A 16,442-nucleotide genomic window follows, 5' to 3' on the forward strand; every position below is an offset into this window, starting at 1 on the left:
GCTGCAGAAATCAATACAGTATGGTACTGGCACAAAAACAGAAATATAGATAGAAAAGGATAGAAAGCCCAGAGGTAAACCCACGCACATATGGTCACCTTATCTTTGATAAAGGAGGCAGTAGTGTACAGTGGATAAAGGACAGCCTCTTCAATAAGTGGTGCTGGGAAAACTGGACAGGTACATGTAAAAGTATGAGATTAGATCACTCCCTAACACCATACACAAAAATAAGCTCAAAATGGATTAATGAGCTAAATGTAAGGCCAGAAACTATCAAACTCTTAGAGGAAAACATAGGCAGAACACCCTATGACATAAATCACAGCAAGATCCTTTTTGAACCACCTCCTAGAGAAATGGAAATAAAAACAAAAATAAACAAATGGGACCTAATGAAACTTCAAAGCTTTTCCACAGCAAAGGAAACCATAAACAAGACCAAAGGACAACCCTCTTAATGGGAGAAAATATTTGCAAATGAAGCAACTGACAAAGGATTAATCTCCAAAATTTACAAGCAACTCATGCAGCTCAATAACAAAAAAACAAACAACCCAATCCAAAAATGGGCAGAAGACCTAAATAGACATTTCTCCAAAGAAGATATACGGACTGCCAACAAACACATGAAAGAATGCTCAACATCATTAATCATTAGAGAAATGCAAATCAAAACTACAATGAGATATCATCTCACCCCAGTCAGAATGGCCATCATCAAAAAATCTAGAAACAATAAATGCTGGAGAGGGTGTGGAGAAAAGGGAACACTCTTGCACTGCTGGTGGGAATGTGAATTGGTACAGCCATTGTGGAGAACAGTTTGGAGCTTCCTTAAAAAACTACAAATATAATTACCATATGACCCAGCAATCCCACTACTGGGTGTATACCCTGAGAAAACCATAATTCAAAAAGAGTCATGTACCAAAATGTTCATTGCAGCTCTATTTACAATAGCCAGGACATGGAAGCAACCTAAGTGTCCATCAACAGATGAATGGATAAAGAAGATGTGGCACATATATACAATGGAATATTACTCAACCATAGAAAGAAATGAAATTGAGCTATTTGTAATGAGGTGGATGGACCTAGAGTCTGTCATACAGAGTGAAGTAAGTCAGAAAGAGAAAGACAAATACCATATGCTAACATATATATATAGAATTTAAGAAAAAAAAATGTCATGAAGAACCTAGGGTAAGACAGGAATAAAGACACAAACCTACTGAAGAATGGACTTGAGGATATGGGGAGGGGGAAGGGTAAGCTGTGACAAAGCAAGAGAGTGGCATGGACATATATACCCTACCAAACATAAAATAGATAGCTAGTGGGAAGCAGCCGCATAGCACAGGGAGATCAGCTCGGTGCTTTGTGACCACCTAGAGGGGTGGGGTAGGGAGGGTGGGAGGGAGGGAGATGCAAGAGGGAAGAGATATGTGAACATATGTATATGTATAACTGATTCACTTTGTTATAAAACAGAAACTAACACACCATTGTAAAGCAATTATACTCCAATAAAGATGTAAAAAGTAAAATAAATTAAAATAAAAATAGAATTACCATATGACCCAGCAATCCCACTACTGGGCATATACCCAGAGAAAACCATAATTCAAAAAGACACATGCACCCCAATGTTCATTGCAGCACTATATACAATAGTCAGGTCATGGAAGCAACCTAAATGCCCACTGACAGATGAATGGATAAAGAAGATGTGGTACATATATACAATGGAATATTGCTCAGTCATAAAAAGGAATGAAATTGGATCATTTTTAGAGACATGGATGGATCTAGAGACAGAGTGAAGTAAGTCCGAAAGAGGAAAACAAATATTATATACTAACACATATATGTGGAATCTAGAGAAATGGTACAGATGAACTGGTTTGCAAGGCAGAAATAGAGACAGAGATGTAGAGAACAAATGTATGGACACCAAGGGGTGAAAGTGGTGGGGGGTGGTGGTGGTGGGATGAATTGGGAGATCGGGATTGACATATATACACTAATGTGTATAAAATAGATAACTAATAAAAACCTGCTGTAGAAAAATTAATAAACAAAATAAAATTTTTTTAAAAAGAAATAAGGTTAAAGAATTTGTAAGGATTATTTCATTGAATTCTAATCACATATATTTTAGTTAGGAATCGCATTTTACAGGTGAAAATACTGTTATATCAGAAAGTTTTGTATTTTCCCAAATTAAAAGAATCACTAAGAGATAAAGCCAGCATTTAATCCTATACAGTCCAATTTGAGTTCTTTTGTTTTAACCCCTCACTATAGCTTTAACAAAGGTCTGTTTCTCAATGTGTAATATGCACCCAGTCAGCCTGGTAGTCATTTCTTGTGGTTTTTTTACCTCTTGGTTTAGAGTTTTTATTTTATTTCTTTATTTAATCCATTATTAAATGATACTTGACTTGATCGAAAAATAACGTTACTGGTACCTTTTACATGGAAAATAATAGTCACTCTTGTGGCAGTTCTGCTTCATCTATTGATGGAAAATACTTCAAACTGGACATTCACAAATGTTACAGTCCTTAATAAACAATCAGAAGATAATTTTACTGAGTTTAACTGAGCATCTGGTTTTGCTTGATGTTATAAATATTTTGCCATTTTTCCTTTACTGGTTTTGATGGTTAATTTTATGTGTCAACTTGGCTAGGCAATGTTGCTTAGTATTTTGGTAAAACACTAGTCTAGATGTTTCTGTGAAACAAGTTTGTAGATGGATTAGTAATTACAATTGTATGACTTTAAGTAAAGCGGATTATCCTCCATACTGTGGATGGGCCTCAGTAAATTTAGGGCCTAAAGAGCAAAAACTGAAGTTTTCCAGAGAAGAAGGAATTCTGCCTTAAGTTTATAACATAGAAATTCTGTTAATTTCAAGGACTGCTAGCCTGTCATATGAATTTTGGACTTGCTAGCTTTCACAATGTTGTGAGTCAATTCTTTAAAATAAATCTCTCTTTATCTCTCTATTTCTCCATCTTGCCATCTCTATCTCTGTAACTCTATATATCTCTGTCTCTATCTCCATGTATCTGTCTGTCTATTGATATATCTATCAATAGATATATTGGTTCTGTTCCTTTGGAGAATTCTGTAGATACTATCATGTAAGAACACTTCATATACAAAACTTCATATACAAAATAATAATAGTAATAATAAATCAAGTCAAAAAATAGACCAAGCTTTCCTTGATAGGCAAAATAATAATAATAAAATAAATAAATAATAAAAGGAAAAAATGAATGGAAAGTACTCAGCTTTTCTATACCTGACTTATGTTACATAATGTTATATAAGATTTTGGGTTTTTTTCATTCTTTGCATGTAGTTTCAGGGACATCTGATCAAAAGCACACTAGCTCTGTGGCTTTCAATTATCACTCTTCATTTCTGAACCATATTTTTCTTACCTTTATAATGAGGGAGGCTGCCCTGGATGGCTCCAAAGACTCTGATCTTACTCTCTGATCAGGCACATGAAAAAAAAAAAAAATCATTTTGTATCTATCCTTGCTACTAGCGAAGAATATATATAAATACTTACTCTGTGGATATTTGAAAAAATATATTTACTTCCTTAGAAAAATAATCACGTTAGAGGAAACAAATTTCTCTTTGAACTCAAGCCAGAAATATTTTAAAGATCATATAAAAAATATGAACTCATACTTCTCACTCCAGATTTTTCTGTTTTTATCCTAGTGAGTTTTGTTATTTAAATTGAAACGATGAGAAGTTATTTCAGAAATCCCCATTCACACTTGTTCAACACCAAGGAAGATAAATGCGAAGGAATTAGTCAGAATTAGTCCTTTATTACATTTCTAATTGATAATCAGATTCCAGTGCAATGTTCTTAGAAGTTTCAACTTTTTCCCCTTTAAATGTTTATTCTTTTAAACATTTTTATTAAGATTTTAATCAGCAGATATAATATTTGGAGGAAAAAACCTTAAATATTATTAATATTACCATAAAAACTAATAATCCATTTATGACATCAAAGATTCACATAGTATTATCACAAATTAAGTGGGGAAAAATAGGGCTACATGTTTAAAAATCAACATTATATTTTGAACTTGCTTTTTAATGGTCATTATATTTAATGATCTATCATCATTTCATTATAAACCCAATAAGTGAGATGTATATAATTCATTTTAATCATCCCTGAATTGAACCTTAGTAAACTGGTTAAATCTATTTTCCTTATAGATGCAGCACATTTTCTTCCCCTTGAGAAACATTGTTTAAAAATTAAATTTAAAAAGACCAAAAATCAATGTTTCTTATGATACCTTAATTATTTTCTGGAGATTTTAAAGCACAAATAGAGAATTAAAAAAAAAAAACTTGACTAATTTGCTAAATCAAGTGAACTTGTTATAAAACACAAATGATAGAGAAAAATACAAATAGTGGGAATGTAAATTGGTACAGCCACTATGGAGAACAGTATGGAAGTTCCTTAAAAAACTAAAAATACAATTATCATATGATCCAGCAATCCCACTCCTGAGCATATATCTAGAGAAGACTGTAATTTGAAAAGATATATGCAACCCAATTTTCACTGCAGCATTATTTACAACAGCCAAGACCTGGAAGCAACCTAAATGTCCACTGACAGATGAATGGATAAAGAAGATGTTATATATATATACACACACACACACACACACACAAAATGGAATATTACTCAGCTATAAAAAAGAATGAAATAATGTCATTTGCAGCAACATGGATGAACATAGATCTTATCATACCAAGTGAAGTAAGCAAAGACAAATATCATATGACATTGCTTATTGTTTATATGTGGAATCTAAAAAAAAATGATATAAATGAACTTATTTACAAAACAGAAATAGACCCACAGACATAGAAAACAAACTTATGGTTACCAAAGGGGAAAGGGCAGGGAGGGACAATTTAGGAGTTTGAGATTAACATATACACACTACTATATATAAAATAGATAACCAACAAGGACCTACAATATATCACAGGGAACTATACTCAATATTTTTTAATAACCTATAAGGGAAAAGAATCTGAAAAACAATATATATATTCAGTTTTATACATATGTATAAAACTGAATTATTTTTCTGTACACCTGAAACTAACACAACATTTTAAATCAACTATACTTCAATTTAAAAAAAAAGTACAAATGAGAATTAGCTGTTCCTTTCCAGAAAGGCCCTCTGTATGCATACTTTGGCTTATAGACATGTAACAAACAACTGTGTTTTTATGGTTTGAGAAGATATAAGTTCAGTGAAAGCTTGCAGTTACATTGTCATAAAAAATTAAAAAATTAACTGCTGAGAACCATAAAGAAACATTCTGTTGTTTTGGCAGAAGTGTGCATTTGAACAAAAGAGAAATATTTTAAAGTCTTACCTTTTGAAATAAAAACCTCTGTTGATAAGGGTATAGATTAATTAATTTTCATAGAAATATTGGAATGCCCATTTAGAATGCAAATGCATTTTCCTAAGATCCATTTTATAAAATGTAATTATCTCTTGCTCTAGATCTTCAGCTGTGTATTAAAGACCTATTTTCTAAATTATAAATGACTATTATAAATGATTCAATTTTATTTTTCTAAAGCCAATATTGCAAAAAATAAAAAAATATAAGCTAAACAGAAATCTGTATTTTTAAAACATCATAAAACAAACTGACCAAACCCTTCACTGTACAAGTTTCAACATTTACTCCCAGTTAAGATGTTTCTATATCACAAACACACAATCTTCTCTAAATAACAACAATTTAATTCTACATGATTCTATATTTATGTCAGTTCACCTCCAAGATTTTTATCTGATATAGATTTTAAGGGACATATTTAATCCATAACTCATATGATGTGAAAAATTAATAACATGATACTATACTCAGCATTATTTCATTAAATAAATGCATGGGTAAATGTATTTTTTCTATAATTTTAACAACTACCTCAGCAGCCAGGACCTAATGGTTATCATTAGCAATCATGTTACTGTTTCTTTTTACTCAATGCTCCTGTAAACTGTCCTTTTTGTAGTTATTTTGGCTTATTTTCCTGATGCTTGGAAATAACTCCCTTTACACTCAAACACATTTCATGAGTTAGTGCTTTTAAGTGAAGACATCTTTATTTTCAAAATTTACATTCTGGATTATAACTCTTCTTTACTCTGTTCAATAAATTGTCCCATCCTTTCTATTCTATCTCTGAAATACCTCCAATTTGTTTGTCTTTTACCATCTTCACAGCACCACTGAAATTTAGGATCTTAAATTTCTGGGGTACATTCCTCCTTGATTTGCCTGCCTCTAGAATATTTACTTTTCTACTTTTCCCCAAAACTAAAAATTATCTTCATAACATGTGCTTGTAACCATTTAGTCTCTATGTAAAGACAACAAAATAGCTATCAATCATTGTATGAGAAAGTATTATCAAATTACCTTTCCCACCTAACTTTTTTTTACGTGCAGGCTCAGCGGCCATGGCTCATGGGCCCAGACGTTCCGCGGCATGTGGGATCTTGCCGGACCGGGGCACGAACCCGTGTCCCCTGCATCGGCAGGCGGACTCTCAACCACTGCGCCACCAGGGAAGCCCCCCTCCTAACTTTTGAAGATACATTTTTCTGAAGATGCACCTAGTGCACTAAATTTTATATCAAGCCCTTTCTCTCCCCAATGTGTTTTATCATCCTCTACCCTGTAGCTCAAGTTCATGGTTTCTGATTTTAGTTTTATCATATTTAATACATTCTTATGTAATAAAATTTCAAATTATATATTTATTTTATCCCTTTACTTAAACTTCATATTATCATTTACATGGAAAGAGTTTGTAGCCAGAGAGACATGGGTGTAGATTTGACCTCATAATTTTCTATTTTAACTTTGCTGTGCCTCAAATTTATCAACTTTAAAATGATTACTTCAATAACTATAGATTTGGTGAGGATTATTAGTACATTAAAGAAGATGTATATAATAATCACCATTATTATAATTATTCCAATGTAGGACACCTTCCTTTATTTTAACTACAAAATCTAGTGGTTTTTCTCAGATGAGTACATGAAAAAGTGAGACTGATTTGATATAATAATAAAGATTTTAGTTTTATTAAAAACACGGTGCAAGATTCATAATAAAATAGATGTATTAGTAGACCCCAAATGGTAGTAGGCACTATATTCATTAATTTAAAAATATGATCTTGTTTCAAATAAAGCTTTACCACCTACAAGCTGTTTTAAGTTTGGTATTTAATCATTCTTATTTCAATTTCCTCATCTAGTAATCTGTGTATTTACATCAATAATCATATTTTGGAGCTATAGCTTTCAGATTACATGAAATAATTTTATTTAGAATGCATAATGCTGTGCCTGGCACATACCAAGCACTCAGAAAAAAGGCTCCCTCATCTTGACTGAAGCCTTTGGCTAAGCAACGCAGGTCTCCTCTTCCCAGGCAGTGAGGCAGAGCTCATTTCTTTCAGTCCCATATTTACTGAGCTTTGCTGCATGACTTGCATAGACCAATGACATATCAGCACATCTGATACAAGGAGAGATAAGCACTGTATACTGGGGCTTGTCCTCTTTTTGTGTTGTGATCATCACGTAAAGCAGTCTTGGCAAACCTGTGGGAGAGGCTCATTCCATACTAACTTCCAGATATTTGAGTGAAGCCATCTTGAACTTCCAGCCTCTGCCAAGCCACATATAAGTATAGTTGAAAAAGTGACCACAGATGAGACCAAACAGAGCCCAGCCCAAAATACCAATACAGAAAATTATGAGCAAGTAAATAAGAGTAATCTTAAATCACTAAGTTTCAATGAGGTTTGATGCATAGCAATATAAAATTGATATATTCTCTATCACATTGCTTAGTTTTGTTTTTTTCATAACAATGACTATTGGAAATGCCAAGTGTATTAATGTGTTTATTTATTTACTTTGTTTATTGACTGAGTCTCCTCAGTATAATAAAAAGCTCTATAATATGAGAAGACTTGTCGATTTGGTTCACTATTGTATCCCCATGGCTTAGAATATTTGGGGGCCCATATTAGATATTCAAACTATATATATATATATATATATATTTTTTTTTTTTTTGCGGTACGCGGGTCTCACTGTTGTGCCTTCTCCCGTTGCGGAGCACAGGCTCCGGACATGCAGGCTCAGCGGCCATGGCTCACAGGCCTAGCCGCTCCGTGGCATGTGGGATCTTCCAGGACCGGGGCATGAACCCGTGTCCCCTGAATCGGCAGGCGGACTCTCAACCACTGGGCTACCAGGGAAGCCTTCAAATAATATTTTAACTTATTTTGAATGAATAGATGAATATATAAGTGCCTTTATTCCAAAGGAGTCCTAGTAATTTATATCCATGGAGTAGAATTTCCACTGACATATTCTCCTATCCCTCTACTCCAGTGAATATGAAAAATATAGAAGAGGCATGATATTCAACAACTCAGAGTTATAAATTTTTATAAATTAACATTAAATCTAAAAATATATATTCCATGATCTGGTATATAGCATATATAACTATAAGGATATGAAATATACTGATTCAACAAATGACATAAGAAAAGTGAACAAGCTACCAAATAATATTTTAAAGCCCTTTAATTCGTTTATGGTAGGTTAAGATAGAGGAGAAACCTGAATATACTTTTCCTACTGAATTCTGTGGCTAAATCTCTGATTGAGCTTTTGCCTGGCTCTACATCCCAGGATTATCAAGGTCGTTACAAGGGTCTTTGCAAAGTCCCAGTAAATAGGGCCATTCTAAATTACCTGAGCTTTGATTAAATTAAAAAAATAAGACTAAGTTGTAGCAGGTGGACACCAAATTATCAGTTTACTGATAAAGGCTCTGTTTGAGGATTTAACTTTCCTGTGAGCAAAAAGGATTTGCTCTATACAAAAATATTGCCAGAATTGTGTACATCCACACTGCACACCCAGCACACACACAAACATACATATGAACACACATGCACACACCACATTCAGGTGATTAGCCGAGTAAGATTTGTGGTCCAAAATAAGAGAAGAGAACCCCTCCTCCCAGCAGTTAGTTACTCCCAATAGGAAAAATGAAGAAACTGAGCAAAGCGTGTTCAATTTATTCCCTTAAATAGGGAATCAGATGTCATTCAAAATACTCCGGGCAGAAAGGGGCAGAGAGAGAACAGTCACCTCAAACTATTTGATCTCACCTCCTACATTTAAAAAAAAAAAAAAAATCAGTCATAAGGAGAAGACAGCCCCTTCACACTATTCAGTTATTTTCCTTTGGGTATATTTAGTTTACTGTCAGATAGAAATGGGGTGATGCCAACTATCTATGACAATAATTTTATTCCTCCCTTCATAAGTGCATTCATTGAACTAAATCAAAGTCCTCTTTGCACCCAAGTCTGAAAATTCACCCATTAGTTCATTACTCAATACAAACCCTCTCCTTTAATCAAATTTTTAAGGCAAAATCATATGTCAAATATCAAATGCCATTGCAAGTGCAAGTCCAATAATGTTAATTTTTGAAGGAATTAAAGTCCAAAATAAAAAACATTTGACCCATGCCAATTATATTACAAATCAATTAAATTATAAAATTAATTCTCACGTATTCACTTATTGTCTTGAGTCTGAGCTAGAGGAGCTCTTGATGCATGAGTAGAGTGTTCTAACTTTAATTGCTGAACAATCTTTTTATTTGTCTAGAATCCATGACTTAACCTGTATACATAAACTTAATTGGAAGAAATCTCTCAGCAAATTTTGTTTTTATGCATTTACCAGATTTTGCGGGGCCGGGGAAGGGAGGTGTCTGTTTATTCTGGGTATTTTTTTCTAAGTATATGGTATTGGGTGCACTACTGATTTTTTAAAAAATTTAAAAATTTGAAATGCTGGAAGTCCCAATCACCTATTCTGTATTAAAATCTTTATATGGTCTTTTTTTGAGCTCTTGAATTTTGCATTTCAATGGGCCCTGCCTGGTGAATATGACCACCATGTCTTGTGTGCTGACATTTCGAGTCCTGTGCCTTCATAGTATTTTATAATTTGACATATACATCAGCAATTTATGAGAGTGCCTATGTCCACATGGCTTTCCTAATAGAGTAGGTATCACACATTGGATTTAATAAAATAATTTATTAGACACGATCATTTTGAAGTTGTATTTCTTTTACGAGTAAGATTAAAGATATTTTATATGTTAAAGGGCCTTTTGTATTTCTACTCTCCATGAAATGCCTGATGATAGTTTTTGTTTAATTATTATCAGACTTTTTCTTTTCAGATTTTATAAGCACTTTCAGTTATGGAACTTAGCCCTTTGTGATTTAAAGTGCAAATATTTTTGCCCCTGTTTTCATCTACTTCGCTATTCTTGTTGTTATTATTATTACCAAAGGGGTTCTAAAAATATTTTTATTAGGATATCATTTACATACAATTAAATTAACACTTTTTAGTGAAAAATTCTATAAATTTTGATAAATTCATACAGACATATAACTACCACAATCAAGGTAGAGAAGAGTTTTATCTCTCCTTGCGTGGGCAGTTTAATGTGTCTCACACAATATAGGTAGGATTTCATAAGTGGAATACTATTATATGATTTTAAAATTACTAAGATCAAAATATTCTCTCTACATTCTAAAATCTGAGATCAAATGCCACAGCTTGGCCTGTCAGTATCACTAAGTTTTATTATTCTCCACAAATAGCACCTTTTTTCTTTGTTTCTCCTATTCTTAACCCATGAACTAGAAAATGTGTTGTTTTGGGGGAGTATCACCTTTCAGCAGTCTTGTTGCCCCATGGTGGTATACCGTCACTGTCACATGTACAACTCTGCATTAGTCTTTAATTCTGAAATCTCTCACAACTATGACCTTTGTGGCAATAAAGGGATAAAAAATATTAGACTCTTGTGTCTCTTTTCTTCTTATTTCACATGCACATTCTCTCCAGTACTGACTTATTAGCCCTTCATTTGTGAAAGGTCAGTCAGGAAAAATACTTCATCTCAGGTGGTATTTGAGTGACTGGGCCTTTTTTTTTTTTTTTTTGTGATCGGCCAAGAAAGAAGATGATTTAGGTATGCATTTAGTGAATTTATTTAGAAATTTTGAAACAAATTTCATGAACTGTTAGGGTTTTCCCAGTTGTCCCAGTGAAAGTTTGTCTTCTAGAACTATTCTTACCTGCCAATAGGTCCACTTACCCAGTGCTGTGAGACGAAGGTGCAGGTCAGGAGTCAAAAAGCCACAGAAAAGTGTTCAGTTGTAACAGACATCGGAAAAATATAAGTAGTAGAGGAGAAGCAGTTTGCATTGTCAGGATCCAGAAGTTAGTCTGTTGAAAATTATAATAGAAGTGTCAGGTGGTCAATAAAAATAGCATTCTACTTCTCAAGATTTTATGGTATTTATGGGTTTTAGAACATATTTCAAATCTAATTTATGGTGATTTATTTCTCATTCCAAATTAATCATTCCCTTATGTAAATAATTTTGTATTTAATTGTTGTATTCATTTCTGAAAGGAAGGTCCCAAAAATATAATCCTTGTGCTCCCCAGATCTGGATATCCCCTTGCTATAGTCTGAATGTTTGTGTCTAGCCAAAAATCTTATGTAGAAATCATCACCCATTTACAGATCAGAAAACAGAGAATGGAGACTTCAATCTATCTCTAGATCAAGTTCGCATGGTTAGTTGAGGTCTAGTGTCTTTGTACTTAACAATTTTATTATCCTGAGAATTTGTATTTAACCTCAGATATAAAAACTATGATTCCAAGTTGTCAATTTATTATTTCATGGCCTTTATGTTTGAATTATACATCTAAAATGCCCTTTCTTCTTTTCCTCTTATTCTTTTACCAATATCTTCTCAAAAATACAATGAATAATGTATGTAGAAATGTTCTATTGAATAATGTCTTGTCAAAATTTTGTCTTGAAAATACCTCATATATCACTTACTATAAAGGAATACACAAGAAAGAGAAAAGATCTTAGCATGTGCATAACCTTATAAAATATGATAACAAATATGGGTCCAGATTTTGAAGCAATTGGCAGGTCAGGATACCCACTAGGAAATAAATATTTTATTCTAGCAACAGAATGGATTCAGGGGATTTAGTTCCTTCACACATCTTGTCAGAAGGTAATCAGATGTAATGCTTTATAAATTATAAAACAAGCACTGGTTTCAGAATGACATGAGTCTTGAAATGCTTTTGTGGCATGTACATAGTCACGAATAGCCCTTTGCCATCACTTGTTAATCAGAACTGAGGTGTAGTCAAATCAATTTAGTGTGTGGTAAGCTGCAGGTGAAACTCTTTTACTGCCCTCCTTCTGAATAGACAATATCCACTCCAGTACATCTCAATAATACCAAGAACAGGGTTAATATATTTGACCCATATTAGAATCATCTCTTGTTGAGTCTACATGTCCTCTGATCCATTAAGATCTAAATTAATATTGAAAATGCAAAGCAAGATGAAACTATAAAAAATGCTGACGTCTTTTATCTCCAAAACTGCATGTTTGAAACAGTTCTTTGAAAAGGGTCTATATAGTATATTCTAGACTTGATATTATTAATAAAGTCAGTAGCCAATGTCTTATTTGGCTAGACTAAGGAGATGAGTCAGTTATAATAATTTATTTTTGCACGACACATTGAGGACTGTAAGCTATTTCATAGATCATATTTTATTTATACCCATTTTAAATCTCTGATGTGCTATACATAGATTTGTTATCTCTATAATGTCATGTTATAGTTTAGGAAACTGAAATTTGATGATGTTTAAAAATATGGCTATGGACGTATAGTTCATGGTAGGGAGGATTTCTCAATAGATAGATAGATAGATAGATATTACTTTGCAAAAAAAACAACTCATCGAGAATAGTTTGAATGGTGTTTGCCTTCACTGTTTGATACACTGTGGATACAGAGTGAGGAACTTTCCTATACCTTGGCTGATTTTCATACTTTTGCTAAATTTAGATCAGCTGCCAACCTTGATTTTTTGTGTTTCAATGTTGTAAATATCTCCAAAATTGTCTTTAATGTGAAGGTTTTTTTCTGGTGTCTCTTCCTCTGGGACATCTTTATCCTTTTCATTACAACTACTTTCCTCATTTATGTCTATAAGTTTGCCTTCAACAAGTTTCTCTGTATCCATGGAGTCCCTTGAATGACAACAGTGTCAACATTCCAATGATCAGTTACTTCCGTAACTCCATTCATATTTGATTCAAATTTTACTACCAGAGCTGTCACTTTTTGCTTTTTGTGCACTTTCATTTTGGGGGGAGCCAGTGTCCTTTCTCCACTCATTTCTGTATAATATCATGTGGGTTTGTTGCTGAGTGACAATGAAGCAACACAACTAAATTCTTTATGTTTGTGTGTAAACTAAATAACAGCTGTGCAGACTTTGAAAGAAGTGATATGTCTGTCATTATGATGTATATCTGTTTTGACATAATGACTTTTGGACTGAATAGCTTGCAGCAAAACTTGTTCTTCATGGAATTACACAGTTAATATACTGTGGTAACAGAAATTTGAATCTTTTTGTTGGGAGATTGGTGATATTTAACTAAACCACTAAACTATGGTAATGGAGATCCACATGTATCAGGACCATGAAAACTGAGTTCTGCCTGTATTAAGGTTTTGACATATCCTTCTGTACTTGTGCTTTACCCAAATGAACTTTTGATTCTGCATATATTCTCTTGACAAATTCACAAAAGCATACATTATACCAAATTTCCCTATTTACTTTAAAAAAAATTGTATGAGAGAGCCCCCAAATCATCCATTTGTTAGGCAAGTGATATCTAGTTTAAGTTATATGAAAAAAACATGGTTCACACTTACTGGTAAAACACAATCTATAAAATATTCAGTTTGTCAAGGAAAAAGCATGACCCTTTTTTTCTACAACCAATATATTTCAACACACTAAGGAGTAAGAATATCAGTTCCAGTCAAGTTAAACACACTGATTTCATTACTTTTAGTTACACTTAACATTGTTTACCTTATATTTTAAAATCTTGTATTTTAATTGATTTGGTTGTTAGGTAACACTGTGCTATAACAAGCATTTGAACTAATATCTCAAAATTAAATGCCTTTACACTCAGGCTCCTCTTCTGAAGGTGCAACTAATTTATTCCCTGAGGGGGAAAAAAAAATTACTTCTTATCCTGGCTATGTTTCCAACATATATCCTTTCCCGATATAAAGGTGTAATAAATTAGTAAACCGAAACCTCCATTAAATGGAGTTGGGAGACTAGAAGCGGAGCTCTCACTCCCTGAGACTTGGCAGAGTCCGACAGGAAGAAAGACTCCTTCCTGGCAAGCCCTCAGTCAAGGAAAAGCCGTTAGCTGTTGTTTACTACAGCTCTCCCAAATTCATTTTCCTCCCTATAAAAGTGTCCTCCTGTCCCTTGCTGTGCAGGGACTTGCACAAGGCTCACCATAGTTACAGACCCTGAACTGCAGTTCTCTGCTGATCCCAAATAAACCCATCTTTGCTGGAGAAATATATGGTAGTCTATTTGTTTCAGGTCAAGATACTGGTGTCTGTACGGTGACCGAGGAAGACCCCCAATGGCTCCAGGGCTGGCGAGCAAATAGGTGCAGTACCCACAATTGAGCCCATTGTCACTCATTGCTTTTTTGTCAGCCTGAAGTTTGAAGGCATGTATTTCTTTCTGGATCTGAGCTCATGTCCTCTTTGTGTCTGAAGCTTTCCAGGTTTTATTCAGGATCTATTTTAACATTTCATCTTTCTGGTTGAGGCCTTGTTTTTTATATGAGTACTCGTTTGGCACTTTGGCCTGATTTTGAGATTAGACTGTTTCCACTGAAGATGGCTGAAAACACCTTTGGCTCATTCCTTTTGGAACAGAGGCTATTTTTCTGAAATGGTGCTGGTTTTTCAGCTTTTGCCCTGTTCTTTTGTAAGGGGCTGTTCTCTGGACTGGCCTGGCTCTGTCAGAACCAAGCTGTCTCCTTAGAACAGGCTGTGATTAGCTTATAACCTATTTGAATTGAGCTGTTTGTGCTGTAAACTTCTTGAGCTCTGTTTACTCTAGAGAAAAACCTCTGAGAAATAGGATCCCAGTTATCTAAATATTGTGAGGGAACCTCTGCCCCCTGCAAAAGGACTCCTGCCAATTTTATGTTTAAAAATCATGGTCCTCCCTCATGTTCATTGTTAACTAAATGAACTGACCTGACCAAAGGCAATTTAGAATATCAGTGGCCATTATGGGGAACTTTTGAAATCTCCAAACTTAATTTTCCTAAAGCCAAATTGGATGACAAAAGCTCAAAAATTTCCAGAACTGAGTGGAATGCTTATTTCAATTGCAGCTTCCCAGTGTTACCAGGAGTCTAAAATTGCCTCACTGCAAATTAAGATTTAAAGATTAACTGAGGCAAACAAAGGATTAAAGGAAGAAAAAAGACTCTCAAAGCCTCAGGCTCTTCTTCCTCAGCTTCTTTATCTCAGGCTCCACATCTGGTGCCATACTGTCTCTCTTCCTTGATCTTCATGGACAGACGGACAGACTCCACCTCAGGTGCCAATCTTCCTCCTTCTCTTCTCTGACCCCTATGCCTTCTCTACACCTCAAGTTCCCTGTACAAATTCCCTCACCAAACTTCCCCTATACTCTGAAACCCTTCCCACTCCCTTTTTTCTCTGAACTTCTCAGAACCTGTCCCTTTAAAATTAAGCTTTCTGAGGATCCAGAGACAAAACCCTTAATTTCTTATATTCCCTGGACTAAAGCTAAACTTCAAGCCATAGTCAAAGATTTTCCCAAAATAACCAAAGATCCTCACAGATTTGCTGAGGAATTTAAGTCATTCAAATTATCAACCTGGTTTCCCTGACTTCTATCAGCTAGTTCGTATGATTGCCAGTGAAGAACAGGCCCAGCATTGGATGAAAACCACTAATTGGGAAAATCCTGAAAGGTCTCTAGAATTACAACTGGGAGACCAGGACGCTAATTTATTAGATGATCAGATTCAGTCAATCACTAGGTGACTTCATTGAGCAATTCCTAAGGCTTTTCCAAAGCCCGTTGATTGAAACAAAATTCAAGTATGTGCACAAAAAACTGATAAACCTCTTCATAACTATTATAATTGGCTTCAGATTGTTTTTAAAGAAAATCTGTTCTTCCTTCTCTTATTCATTCCACTCAGGGAGCTTTTAATCTGATTTGTATTCATGGGCTGAACCAGGAACTTTCTCTTCTAAT

Source organism: Delphinapterus leucas, chromosome 4 (genome assembly GCF_059928025.1).
Source record: "Delphinapterus leucas isolate spDelLeu-1000000601 "Yukka" chromosome 4, BTC_Dleu_Yukka2, whole genome shotgun sequence".
In the NCBI taxonomy this organism is placed as follows: domain Eukaryota; kingdom Metazoa; phylum Chordata; class Mammalia; order Artiodactyla; family Monodontidae; genus Delphinapterus; species Delphinapterus leucas.